Here is a 12606-nt window from a genome sequence, read left to right on the forward strand (position 1 = left end):
GATTGCATTTTATTGCATTTTATTCATGACGTTATTTTGGTATTTTTGGATTTGTTTTCAACCAACTAGATGTTTTGACGCAATGAAAATCTAGAAATATATGAAGTCAAATATGCAACATATAACCGACAGATATTCACAAAAAAAATTACAAACACATAGAGTTACAGCCTGAGACTACATCAGGTCCCCAAAACTTATGAACGCTTGACATCATACTAGTATTTCAAGCATCTAAGCATCTAACAACAAAATATCAGCTTGCTTGCATGCAGCCATGATCCTCTCAACAAATTCCTCTTGACAGCAACCTTACATTCAGCTAGTACCTGCACACGTATTCATTACCAGATTAGATAATGCACAAGAATAAACAGATTATATCTCTTCTTTTATTTCCAGAAAGAAAGAAAATAATGATTCTTGCTGGCATTTGCTATGTTGACAAGAATAAACTGAACATATGTGGCGGAGATACTGCAATTTAGTACCTGGTGAGATTTTGAAACGAATACCCATAGTCTTCTCCAATGTGCAGCCAATCCGGCGAAATCTTATAAACTCACCCCAATCATGATGGGCTATTCTGCAACTAAAAAATTATCGTCATTAGACTGTCACACAATTGTATTAGACCAGAGGAAATAGAAGTGTACTGTAATTAAAGGGGCTACAAAACACAAGTGGGTCGGTGCCACTTACTTTTACTTCCATGACAGACCAAGCATAGACAAAGGAAAGGGAAGTGTGAGTGTTTCCAAGTCTGCCTTTCAAACTGTTGTCGAGCTATGACAATTGGATTCAGAAGGACCTGATCAACATATGCAGAGGATCAGTTCTTTTTGCTTTTTTCATAAAATCACAGCACAACAGATGGATTGATACAAAAATGAAAAAACAAAAGAAATAGATGTCTGTTGGTAACCTCACTTACAAATAAGCACAACCATGTAGTTTTGGGGTTTCGCAATAGTAAACCTGAAAAAAAATACGTGTAACATGAGTTCCACATATATCTCATCTTAAGACTAACTCATCCAACATGAGTTGCACAAACCTGTACGTGCTACTGCATTTCAGCATGTCTGGAGAGTCATAACAACAGTACATGATTAAGGGTAACAGCTAATAGTACTTACATTTTGCAATCTTCGCTAACCAGCGGATGTTTGTTGGTACTATCTCTTCCTGTTTTGGCCATTTTGTACCTAATATGCAAAATAATAAAAGATCCCATTATTTAGAGGAATAGAACAGTGAAACATGTATAATTTTTGCTGTGCCATTCATTGAAATCAATTACACAATCAATAAGTTGCATCACACAAGCCAACTATTCGTGTACAAAAGATAAAATAAAGAGTGCATATAATACATAGGCTGCAAGGAACATGAATCTTTGAGATTGGATGCCAGTTTTCAGTCTTCAAAAGATGAGGTCGAAGATGTGTTTTCACTCTCCATCTGAAAATTAACACAATAGCCTTTTGTAAATGGAGATACAATACTGAAAACTGAAAGTTACAGTCTAAGCGCTACAACCATTAAAGACCAGCAAAAATCTGGAAGTTGCAGCCTAAGCAACATGACGCACAAATATACACAATCAATTTTATTTTTCGATTCTATGGCTAGCATCAAATCTAATCTATAGACATACACATACTGAAGTTAGGGTCCCTCAAACAGACGTTGTCGCACATTTCTAAGCCAGTTTTGCTATCTATGTTCCCCAGCCAAATCGTGTCCCATTTGTTTTGTTCGCAAGTTGGAATCATAGCACACATACAACATCGTATATAGATCAATGGTCACCTGAGCAGTAAACATTCCAATGAAAAATAGCAGACGAAAGACTGGAAGTTTGCCAACACGTGAGCGTGATTCATTTCAAGTAGGGAAAGAATTAGTGCACGATTTGATTCAGAAACTCACCATTTGTCAGGCTGTATGGCCTTGAGCGGAAGGGGATAGGCTTGAGGTTGTCAGGGACGGGGATAACATCGGAAAGGGGTGGAATCCAGCGACACACTTAGAGGGAGGTAGACGGGCTTGAGCTTGTCGACAAAAAGAGGCAAAGAAATTGTGGCTTGGAATGGCGAAAGAGGTGAACGCGAGGGTTACCTGTAGTTGTTTGTCAAGGAGGCGGTGCGGCGAACACCGATGGGCCGCCGCCAACACCACACGCCGGCGAGATCGACCGAGGCGACGGCCTGGTAAGCAAGCTGATCGACATCGAAGTGAACCACCAAGGGGAAGGAGGTTGAGGCGGTGGACGGCGGCATCAGGCAAGCGAGGGCTTGCGGCCTCCATGGAGAGCATCTCGAGTGTGGGGGAATTTTGGTGGATTTTAGATCTGAATCTTAGGGATGAGGACGAGCAGACATATATTAAGGGCCAGTTGAGCGGGCCGTTTTTCACTTCGCGCGAAATTTTCACCCAAAATATGTGGGCGCGCTGTTTTTTCGGCCCGCGTTTTGATGTGAATACACTACAACTACGAAATTAATTAGCAGTAAATAATATTTCTGTGCGCGCTTTACAATTTCGTTAGAAAACTGGCTTAAATTTTAGAGGGAAAACACGCTTTTGTATTGGACTTTTGCCTATTTCTGCCTCTGCGGGTAATACCGTGTGGGTCCTATTTTATATTATAATAAAAATAGTTTTCATGTTGAAAAAAATTAAAACTATTTTCTGCTGAAGTGTATACCCATTTCAGCAATATCCTTAAGTATAAAAATAAGAAATCTGGATCGTGGCGGCGTGGTCTGCATCGCGCAAGGAGAGAGAGGAGGAGGGAGGTGGGTGGAGCGTGGACAGCGGCGCAGAAGGATCGTGGGTGCGGTTGGCTTTAGGGTTTAGGTGCGGCGCTGCGTCTATGTGTACGGACGGATGGGACGTAGTACTGTTAGGCGGACGTTCAGATGGCGTATTTGGGGGGCAATCCGTGGGAGGCAAATCATTGCGTTCTGATTGGCCCGACACAATGACGCTGGATCAAGGATTTAACAAATAATTTGAAAATTCAGTTTGGCAAAATTGTTTTCCATGCCAAGACACACATATGTGTCAAATATGAGCACTTTATTACAAACTATGACACGGGAATGACCATACGTTAATCATTTGGTTTGAAACCTATAGATGATAGGTGATAGTCATTTTTGTGAATGATATTTTTGAAACATTGTCAAAATTTAAGTTTATCATTTATACTAGCAACTAGTACACATAAAAGGATCACATGCCAAGGGATTTCTTTTTTGAGTTAGTTTTCACTTTATTTGATTTTTTTTAAACATGGTCAAAATGGTTACGATGGCTATTCATTGAAAAGGGACGATTTTTTCAAAACTATCAATGGTTATGTGATATAATCAATACTTATGTACCTTAAAGTGATTTTTGGAAAAAAATTAAAGCAAACCATCACACACTTGTAGTTCAAATTTGAATTACTTTCATAAAATCGACATAAAGTCATTTATATAGGCGAAATTAGATAGAAAGAGAGAAAAATTATAGGAACGATCCTTAAAATATGGACTACTTTGCTTGAAAATTGTACTGGTGCCATTTTGCACCATTTTTTGTACTTGCTTCACAAAAGAGTCATTTTTGGCACTTAGAAAATGAAAAAAAATGAAATTTCTATAAATAATATGAAAATTCACTTTGGCAACATTGTTTCTCATGTCAAGATACACCTATGTGCCAAATATGGGCACTTTATCACAAACTATGCCACAAGAATGGCCATACCTTGGTCATTTGGATTAAAACCTATAGATGTTTATACATGATATTCCTTCTTGTGAATAATATTTTTGAAAGGTTTGTCAAAACTAATGTTTATCATTTATCCTAGCTTCTACTACACATAAAGGGACCCATGCCAAAGGATTTATTTTTTTGAGTTTGTTTTCACTTTTTTTTTGAAAGCATGGTCAAAATGGTTAGGATAACTATTCATTGAAAAGGGTCGATTTTTACAAAACTATCAATGGTTCTGTGATATAATCACTACTTGCGTATCTTAAAATTATTTTTTCAAAAAATTAAGAGAAACCATCACACGCTTGTAGTTCAAATTTGAATTAATTTTGAAAAATTGACATAAAGTCATTTAAATAAGAGAAATTAGGTAGAAAGAGAGAAAAATCCTAATAATTCGGGATGATCCTTCAAATATGGACTAATTTCCGTGAAAATTGTACTGGTGCCATTTTGCGCCATGTTTTTCGTACTTGCTTCACAAAAAAGTCATTTTTGGCACTTAGAAAATGCAAAAAATGAATTTTCTATAAATAATATAAAAATTCACTTTGGCAACATTGTTTCTCATGTCAAGATACACCTATGTGTCAAATATGGGAACTTTATCGTAAACTATGCCAAAAGAATGGGATTTATCTATTGTTTTTTATTTATTGCCATGCTGCATAGATATTACTTATATGTCCCGCTTTTCATTGAATCATGAAGTGTGCGAGTGGTCTAGCGGTTAACCGTAATGCTTTCTTTGCCGAGGTCCTGGGTTCGAGTAAACGCTATATATTTGGCAGGCTGGTCCTACATGTAATTGTGGGTTTATAATAACTGAGATCAAGTGGGAAATATTTTTATTGAGCCTAATACGGAAATAAATCTTGGGTTCGAGTCCCCAATTCTCTAACTTTTATTCCATTTTCTAGTAATTGCCTCGCTGCATACAAACTAGAAAATTATTCCGTATCCAACTAAATCAAATTGTGTCAATTGGTGCACTCGGTTTCTTAACACCCTTACTTGGTGGAGGTCTTGTGTTCGATTCCTCCTTGCTGCACTTGATTTTTAATATGCAAAATGAATGCTATCTATATGGCAGGCTGGTCCTACATGTAATTGTGGGTTTCTAATATTTTTATTGAGCCTAGTTACGGAAATAAATAATCAGTTCAGAAACATCTCAGCGGTAACAGTCCACGTCATTCAATCCAAACACATGGGTTCGATTCTTTGTAACCACGATTTTTATTGAATTAATTCTGTTCCTGTGAGGTGGGTCACGCATGATATTGAAAACTTATAAAATTTAATATTTTCTGGACTAGTGAGTCCCACAAGAAATAATTAAATAAAATTATAATAAATTATTTATAACCTGACATGTGGATCCGTATTATATTCAATGATGGTTTACATACACCACGATCTTCATTTCGTCACCTATTAACAGAGGCGATGGCAGCCCTTCCGGGTTTGGTAATGGGTGACGATTTTTCGTTGACGAAAAAGCAAACCGTCAAGCATTAACTTAAGTGCTTGACGCCAGATGAATTCGTCACCTATTAAGACATATCCATGACGGTATGCAACTTCGTCACCAGGCTTTTCGTCAACAAATATCACATCTCTTGTAGTGTATGTGCTGTGTCGTGTTCGTCACTGAGCCGACAGACAGGCAGAGCCTACATCGCCGTTCCATGGAAGTGAACGCGGTGATGCCGGCAGTACCAAAATACATGCAGTGGTCAGATCAGGAAATCTCCTGGTCGCTCAAGGATCACCCCAAGGTAATGCCTAATCCGGGTGGTTACGCTCTCGTGGTGGAACCAATCATGAAAGGGCCAACGACTCGCGTCAAATTCAGCAAAGTACTGATAGACAATGGGAGCAGCATAAATATAATGTACCGGCACACCATGCATACACTGGGCATAACAGAAAACATGCTTCAGCCAACTCGTACAACGTTCCACGAATCGTTCCGGGTTTGTCTTGCGCACCGGTTGGAAAAGTTCGGGTGGATGTCTCGTTTGGAGGACGTGACAATTGCCGGGTTGAAAACATTGAGTTCGAGGTGGTGGACCTAGATAGTCCGTACCATGCACTGCTGGGGAGACCGGCATTGGCAGCCTTCATGGCCTCGACCCACACGGCGTATCTCAAGATGAAGATGTCGGCACCTCGTGGACCCTTAACTGTGGTGGGAAATTACAGGATCTCGCTGGAAACTGCCTCCGCCGGATCGAACCTGGCAGAATCGCTGGTGATCGCAGAGGAAAAGAGGAGGATGCAAACTGCAGTTGCGCTGGCTCAGTCTTCACAATTGAGCTTAGCGGCAATGAGTGCAAGCTTGAGCGCTCCAACGTTCAAGCCGACAAAAGAAACAAAGGACATCGTGCTAGATCCGGCTTTCCCTGAGCGTACCGTTCGTATCGGTGCCGGCCTCAGTGAGGCATAGGAAAGCGCGCTCGTCAGCTTCCTCCGTGAGAATCGGAATATCTTTGCCTGGTCAACAGAGGACTTGGTAGGTGTTCCGAGGGAGCTGGCTGAGCACTCCTTGAACGTCCGGAAGGATGTGAAGCCGGTGCGACAACCCTTACGCCGGTTTGCTGAGGATAGGAGGAAAATCATTGGAGAAGAAGTGACAAAGTTGTTGGTTGCCCGTTTTATCGTGGAAGTGCTGCACACTGAGTGGCTAGCCAATCCGGTGCTAGTCGAAAAGAAAAAGAATGAGAACCTCGAAGCAAAAGCTCCAAAGGTGTGGCGCATGTGCATCGACTACACCAATCTGAACAAGGCTTGCCCAAAAGACCCTTTTCCTTTACCGCGGATCGATCAAGTGATTGATTCCACTCGCCGGGTGTGAGTTGTTGTCTTTCCTGGATGCTTATTCCGGTTTCCACCAAATCCCCTTGAAAAAGGAAGATCAAATAAAAACTGCGTTTATTACCCCGCACGGGGCTTATTGCTATGTCACTATGCCTTTTGGTTTGCGCAACGCTGGTGCAACGTACCAGCGCTGTATGCAAAAATGTTTGTTTGATCAAATCGGAAAAAATGTGCAAGTTTATGTGGACGATGTCGTGGTAAAAACTAAGGCAAAAGAAACCTTAATCGACGATCTCCGACAAACATTCGATAACTTAAGAAGATTCCGGATGAAACTTAATCGGGCAAAATGCACCTTCGGCGTCCCTGCCGGCAAACTGCTTGGCTTTCTCGTATCGAGCCGGGGAATTGAGGTCAATCCGGTAAAGATCCGGGCAATCGAGAGAATGACGATACCGCGAGATCTTAAGGATGTACAAAAGTTTACCGGAAGCTTAGCATCGCTGAGCCGGTTCATAAGCAGGTTGGGAGAGAAGGCCTTGCCACTCTACGCTCTGATGAAAAAATCCAATACGTTCGTCTGGACCCCTCAGGCAGACGCGGTGTTTAAAGAGCTAAAAACGATGCTAGCCACTGCGCCAATACAGGCTTCGCCGTTGGAAAGAGAGCCCATGTTGTTGTACATAGCCGCAACTAACCGGGTTGTGAGTGTGATTGTGGTAGTAGAAAGAGAAGAGGAAGGAAAAACCGTCCAGAGGCCGGTATACTACCTGAGCGAGGTGCTCTCCCTCTCAAAGCAAAACTACCCGCACTTCCAGAAAATGACTTATGGCGTGTTCATGGCCGCCACGAAGCTCAAGCACTACTTTGAAGAGCACCCCATGAAGGTGGTGAGTGAGGCACCCATCTCCGATATCATGTGCAACAAAGATGCTAGCGGCAGGATTGCAAAATGGGCGATCCAGATATCACCATACGTACCGGTGTACGAAAGAAGAGATGCCATAGAATCACCAGCTTTAGCTGACTTCTTAGTTGATTGGGCAGAAATGCAGTACAAGCCGCCGGACCAAAGAATGGAATACTGGAAAATGCACTTTGACGGATCCAAACTCAAAGAGGGTCTAGGTGCCGGTGTGGTGCTAACCTCACCCAAGGGAGATCATCTCCGGTATGTTTTACAAGTACATTTCAGGGCATCAAACAATGTCGCTGAATACGAGGCTTTGATCCATGGGATTAAGGTCGCAAAAGAAATCGGTGCGCACCGGATCATTTGCTACGGAGATTCAGATCTTGTGGTACAACAATGTTCCGGAGATTGGGACGCAAAAGATGCCAACATGGCCTCATACCGGTTTCACGTGCAAAACATTGCCGGATTCTTTGAAGAGTGTGAGTTTCACCATGTGCCGCGTGCGGAAAATGAAGCCGCGGATGCTTTGTCCAAGCTGGGCTCGTCCAGGCAAGAAATTCCTCCCGGAATAGCCTTGGCACACTTAAGAGTACCATCGATCAAACCGAGTCCGGAGTCGGAGTCAATTTTTGTACCGGAATCACATGTTGTACCAATGGATATCGATGAAGGAAACCCGGGGACTGTACCGGAAAACTCAGGGACTGTTCCGGTAAGCTCGGGGACTGCTGCGTCCGTGCCAGAGGAAACAATGTTGGTAGATGATGGCGTGTATTTCACACGTTCGTTGGGCAACCCCAAGAGGAAGGTATGATGCGCACAGCAGCAAGTTTTCCCTCAGAAAGAAACCAAGGTTTATCGAACCAGGAGGAGCCAAGAAGCACGTTGAAGGTTGATGGCGGCGGGATGTAGTGCGGCGCAACACCGGAGATTCCGGCGCCAACGTGGAACCTGCACAACACAACCAAGCTACTTTGCCCCAACGAAACAGGTGAGGTTGTCAATCTCACCGGCTTGCTGTAACAAAGGATTAACCGTATTGTGTGGAAGATGATTGTTTGCAGAGAAAACAGGTAGAAACAAGTATTGCGATAGATTGTATTTCGAGTAAAGAGAATTGGACCGGGGTCCACAGTTCACTAGAGGTGTCTCTCCCATAAGACGAACAGCATGTTGGGTGAACAAATTACAGTTGGGCAATTGACAAATAAAGAGAGCATGACAATGCACATACATATCATGATGAGTATAGTGAGATTTAATTGGGCATTACGACAAAGTACATAGACCGCCATCCAACTGCATCTATGCCTAAAAAGTCCACCTTCAGAGTTATCATCCGAACCCCTCCGAGTATTAAGTTGCAAAACAACGAGACAATTGCATTAAGTATGGTGCGTAATGTAATCAACAACTACATCCTTAGACATAGCATCAATGTTTTATCCCTAGTGGCAACAGCACAACACAACCTTAGAACTTTCGTCACTCGTCCTGGTGTCAATGCGGGCATGAACCCACTATCGAGCATAAGTACTCCCTCTTGGAGTTACAAGCATCTACTTGGCCAGAGCATCTACTAGTAACGGAGAGCATGCAAGATCATAAACAACACATAAGCATAACTTTGATAATCAACATAACAAGTATTCTCTATTCATCGGATCCCAACAAACGCAACATATAGAATTACATATAGATGATCTTGATCATGATAGGCAGCTCACAAGATCCGACAATGATAGCACAATGGGGAGAAGACAACCATCTAGCTACTGCTATGGACCCATAGTCCAGGGGTAGACTACTCACTCATCACTCCGGAGGCGACCATGGCGGTGTAGAGTCCTCCGGGAGATGAATCCCCTCTCCGGCAGGGTGCCGGAGGCGATCTCCGGGATCCCCCGAGATGGGATCGGCGGCGACGGCGTCTCGGTAATGTTTTCCGTATCGTGGCTCTCGGTGCTGGGGTTTCGTCACGGAGGCTATTTGTAGGCGGAAGGGCAAGTCAAGAGGCGGCACGGGGGCCCAAACCACGGGCCGGCGCGGCCGGGGGTGGGGCCGCGCCGCCCTAGGGTTTGGCCACCCCGTGGCCCCTCTTCGTCTCTCCTTCGGACTTCCGGAAGCTTCGTGAGAAAATAGGCCTCCGGGCTTTTATTTCGTCCAATTCCGAGAATATTTCTTTACTAGGATTTCTGAAACCAAAAACAGCGAGAAAACAAGCAATCGGCACTTCGGCATCTTGTTAATAGGTTAGTTCCGAGAAAATGCACGAATATGACATAAAGTGTGCATAAAACATGTAGATAACATCAATAATGTGGCATGGAACACAAGAAATTATCGATACGTTGGAGACGTATCAGCATCCCCAAGCTTAGTTCTGCTCGTCCCGAGCAAGTAAAACGATAACAAAGATAATTTCTGGAGTGACATGCCATCATAAACTTGATCATACTATTTGTAAAGCATATGTAGAGAATGCAGCGATCAAAACAATGTGTATGACATGAGTAAACAAGTGAATCATAAAGCAAAGACTTTTCATGAATAGCATTTCAAGACAAGCATCAATAAGTCTTGCATAAGAGTTAACTCATAAAGCAATAATTCAAAGTAAAGGTATTGAAGCAACACAAAAGAAGATTAAGTTTCAGCGGTTGCTTTCAACTTGTAACATGTATATCTCATGGATATTGTCAACATAGAGTAATATAATAAGTGCAATAAGCAAGTATGTAAGAATCAATGCACAGTTCACACAAGTGTTTGCTTCTTGAGGTGGAGAGAAATAGGTGAACTGACTCAACATTGAAAGTAAAAGAATGGTCCTCATAGAGGAAAAGCATCGATTGCTATATTTGTGCTAGAGCTTTGATTTTGAAAACATGAAACAATTTTGTCAACGGTAGTAATAAAGCATATGCATCATGTAAATTATATCTTATAAGTTGCAAGCCTCATGCATAGTGTACTAATAGTGCTCGCACCTTGTCCTAATTAGCTTGGACTACCTGGATTATCACCGCAATACATATGCTTTAACCAAGTATCACAAAGGGGTACCTCTATGCCGCCTGTACAAAGGTCTAAGGAGAAAGCTCGCATTTGGATTTCTCGCTTTTGATTATTCTCAACTTAGACATCCATACCGGGACAACATAGACAACAGATAATGGACTCCTCTTTTAATGCTTTAAGCATTCAACAACAATTAATTCTTTTCTCATTAGAGATTTGAGGATGTTTGTCCAAAACTGAAACTTCCACCATGGAACATGGCTTTAGTTAGCGGCCCAATGTTCTTCTCTCACAATATGCATGCTCAAACCATTCAACTCAGTGTAGATCGCCCTTACTTCGGACAAGACGAACATGCATAGCAACTCACATGAAATTCAACAATGAGTTGATGGCGTTCCCCGATAAACATGGTTATCGCACAACAAGCAACTTAATAAGAGATAAAGTGCATAATTACATATTCAATACCACAATAGTTTTTAAGCTATTTGTCCCATGAGCTATATATTGCAAAAGTGAATGATGGAATTTTAAAGGTAGCACTCAAGCAATTTACTTTGGAATGGCGGGAAAATACCATGTAGTAGGTAGGTATGGTGGACACAAATGGCATAGTGGTTGGCTCAAGTATTTTGGATGCATGAGAAGTATTCCCTCTCGATACAAGGTTTAGGCTAGCAAGGTTATTTGAGGCAAACACAAGGATGAACTAGTACAGCAAAACTCACATAAAAGACATATTGAAAGCATTATAATACTCTATACCGTCTTCCTTGTTGTTCAAACTCAAAACTAGAAATTATCTAGACCTTAGAGAAACCAAATATGCAAACCAAATTTTAGCATGCTCTATGTATTTCTTCATTAATGGGTGCAAAGCATATGATGCAAGAGCTTAAACATGAGCACAACAATTGCCAAGTATCACATTACCCAAAACATTTATAGCAATTACTACATGTATCATTTTCCAATTCCAACCATATAACAATTTAACGAAGGAGAAACTTCGCCATGAATACTATGAGTAGAAACCAAGGACATATTTGTCCATAAGCTACAGCGGAGTGTGTATCTCTCCCATAAAGTGAATGCTAGGATCCATTTTATTCAAACAAAACAAAAACAAAAACAAAACGACGCTCCAAGAAAAAGCACATAAGATGTGGCCGAATAAAAATGTAGTTTCAGGGGAGGAACCTGATAATTTGTTGATGAAGAAGGGGATGCCTTGGGCATCCCCAAGCTTAGACGCTTGAGTCTTCTTGATATATGCAGGGGTGAACCACCGGGTGCATCCCCAAGCTTAGAGCTTTCACTCTCCTTGATCATGTTGCATCATACTCCTCTCTTGATCCTTGAAAACTTCCTCCACACCAAACTCGAAACAACTCATTAGAGGGTTAGTGCACAATATAAATTGACATATTCAGAGGTGACACACTCATTCTTAACACTTCTGGACATTGCATAATGCTACTGGACATTAGTGGATCAAAGAAATTCATCCAACATAGCGAAAGAGGCAATGCGAAATAAAAGGCAGAATCTGTCAAAACAGAACAGTTCGTATTGACGAATTTTAAAATGGCACCAGACTTGCTCAAATGAAAATGCTCAAATTGAATGAAAGTTGCGTACATATCTGAGGATCATGCACGTAAATTGGCATAATTTTCTGAGCTTCCTGCAGGGCAGTGGGCTCAGATTCGTGACAGCAAAGAAATCTGGAACTGCGCAGTAATCCAAATCTAGTACTTACTTTTCTATCAACGGCTTAACTTGGCACAACAAAACACAAAACTAAGATAAGGAGAGGTTGCTACAGTAGTAAACAACTTCCAAGACACAAATATAAAACAAAGTACTGTAGCAAAATAACACATGGGTTATCTCCCAAGAAGTTCTTTCTTTATAGCCATTAAGATGGGCTCATCAGTTTTAATGATGCATTCGCAAGAAATAGTAGTTGAAGCAAAAGAGAGCATCAAGAGGCAAATTCAAAACACATTTAAGTCTAACATGCTTCCTATGCATGGGAATCTTGTAAATAAACAAGTTCATGA

At 41.6% G+C, this 12606-nt stretch overlaps 1 long non-coding RNA gene across 1 annotated transcript; it reads right to left on the reverse strand.

Annotated features, from left to right (window-relative positions):
• Positions 1–241: 241 nt before the first annotated feature.
• Positions 242–797, reverse strand: LOC124684330. Its single transcript, XR_006996984.1, has 3 exons — positions 703–797; positions 492–592; positions 242–329 (listed from the first exon to the last, which is right to left on the reverse strand). It is a non-coding gene; the product is annotated as an uncharacterized LOC124684330 (long non-coding RNA).
• Between the last annotated feature and the right edge of the window lie 11809 nt (positions 798–12606).

This window comes from Lolium rigidum, chromosome 1, assembly GCF_022539505.1.
Source record: "Lolium rigidum isolate FL_2022 chromosome 1, APGP_CSIRO_Lrig_0.1, whole genome shotgun sequence".
Classification (NCBI taxonomy): Eukaryota; Viridiplantae; Streptophyta; class Magnoliopsida; order Poales; family Poaceae; genus Lolium; species Lolium rigidum.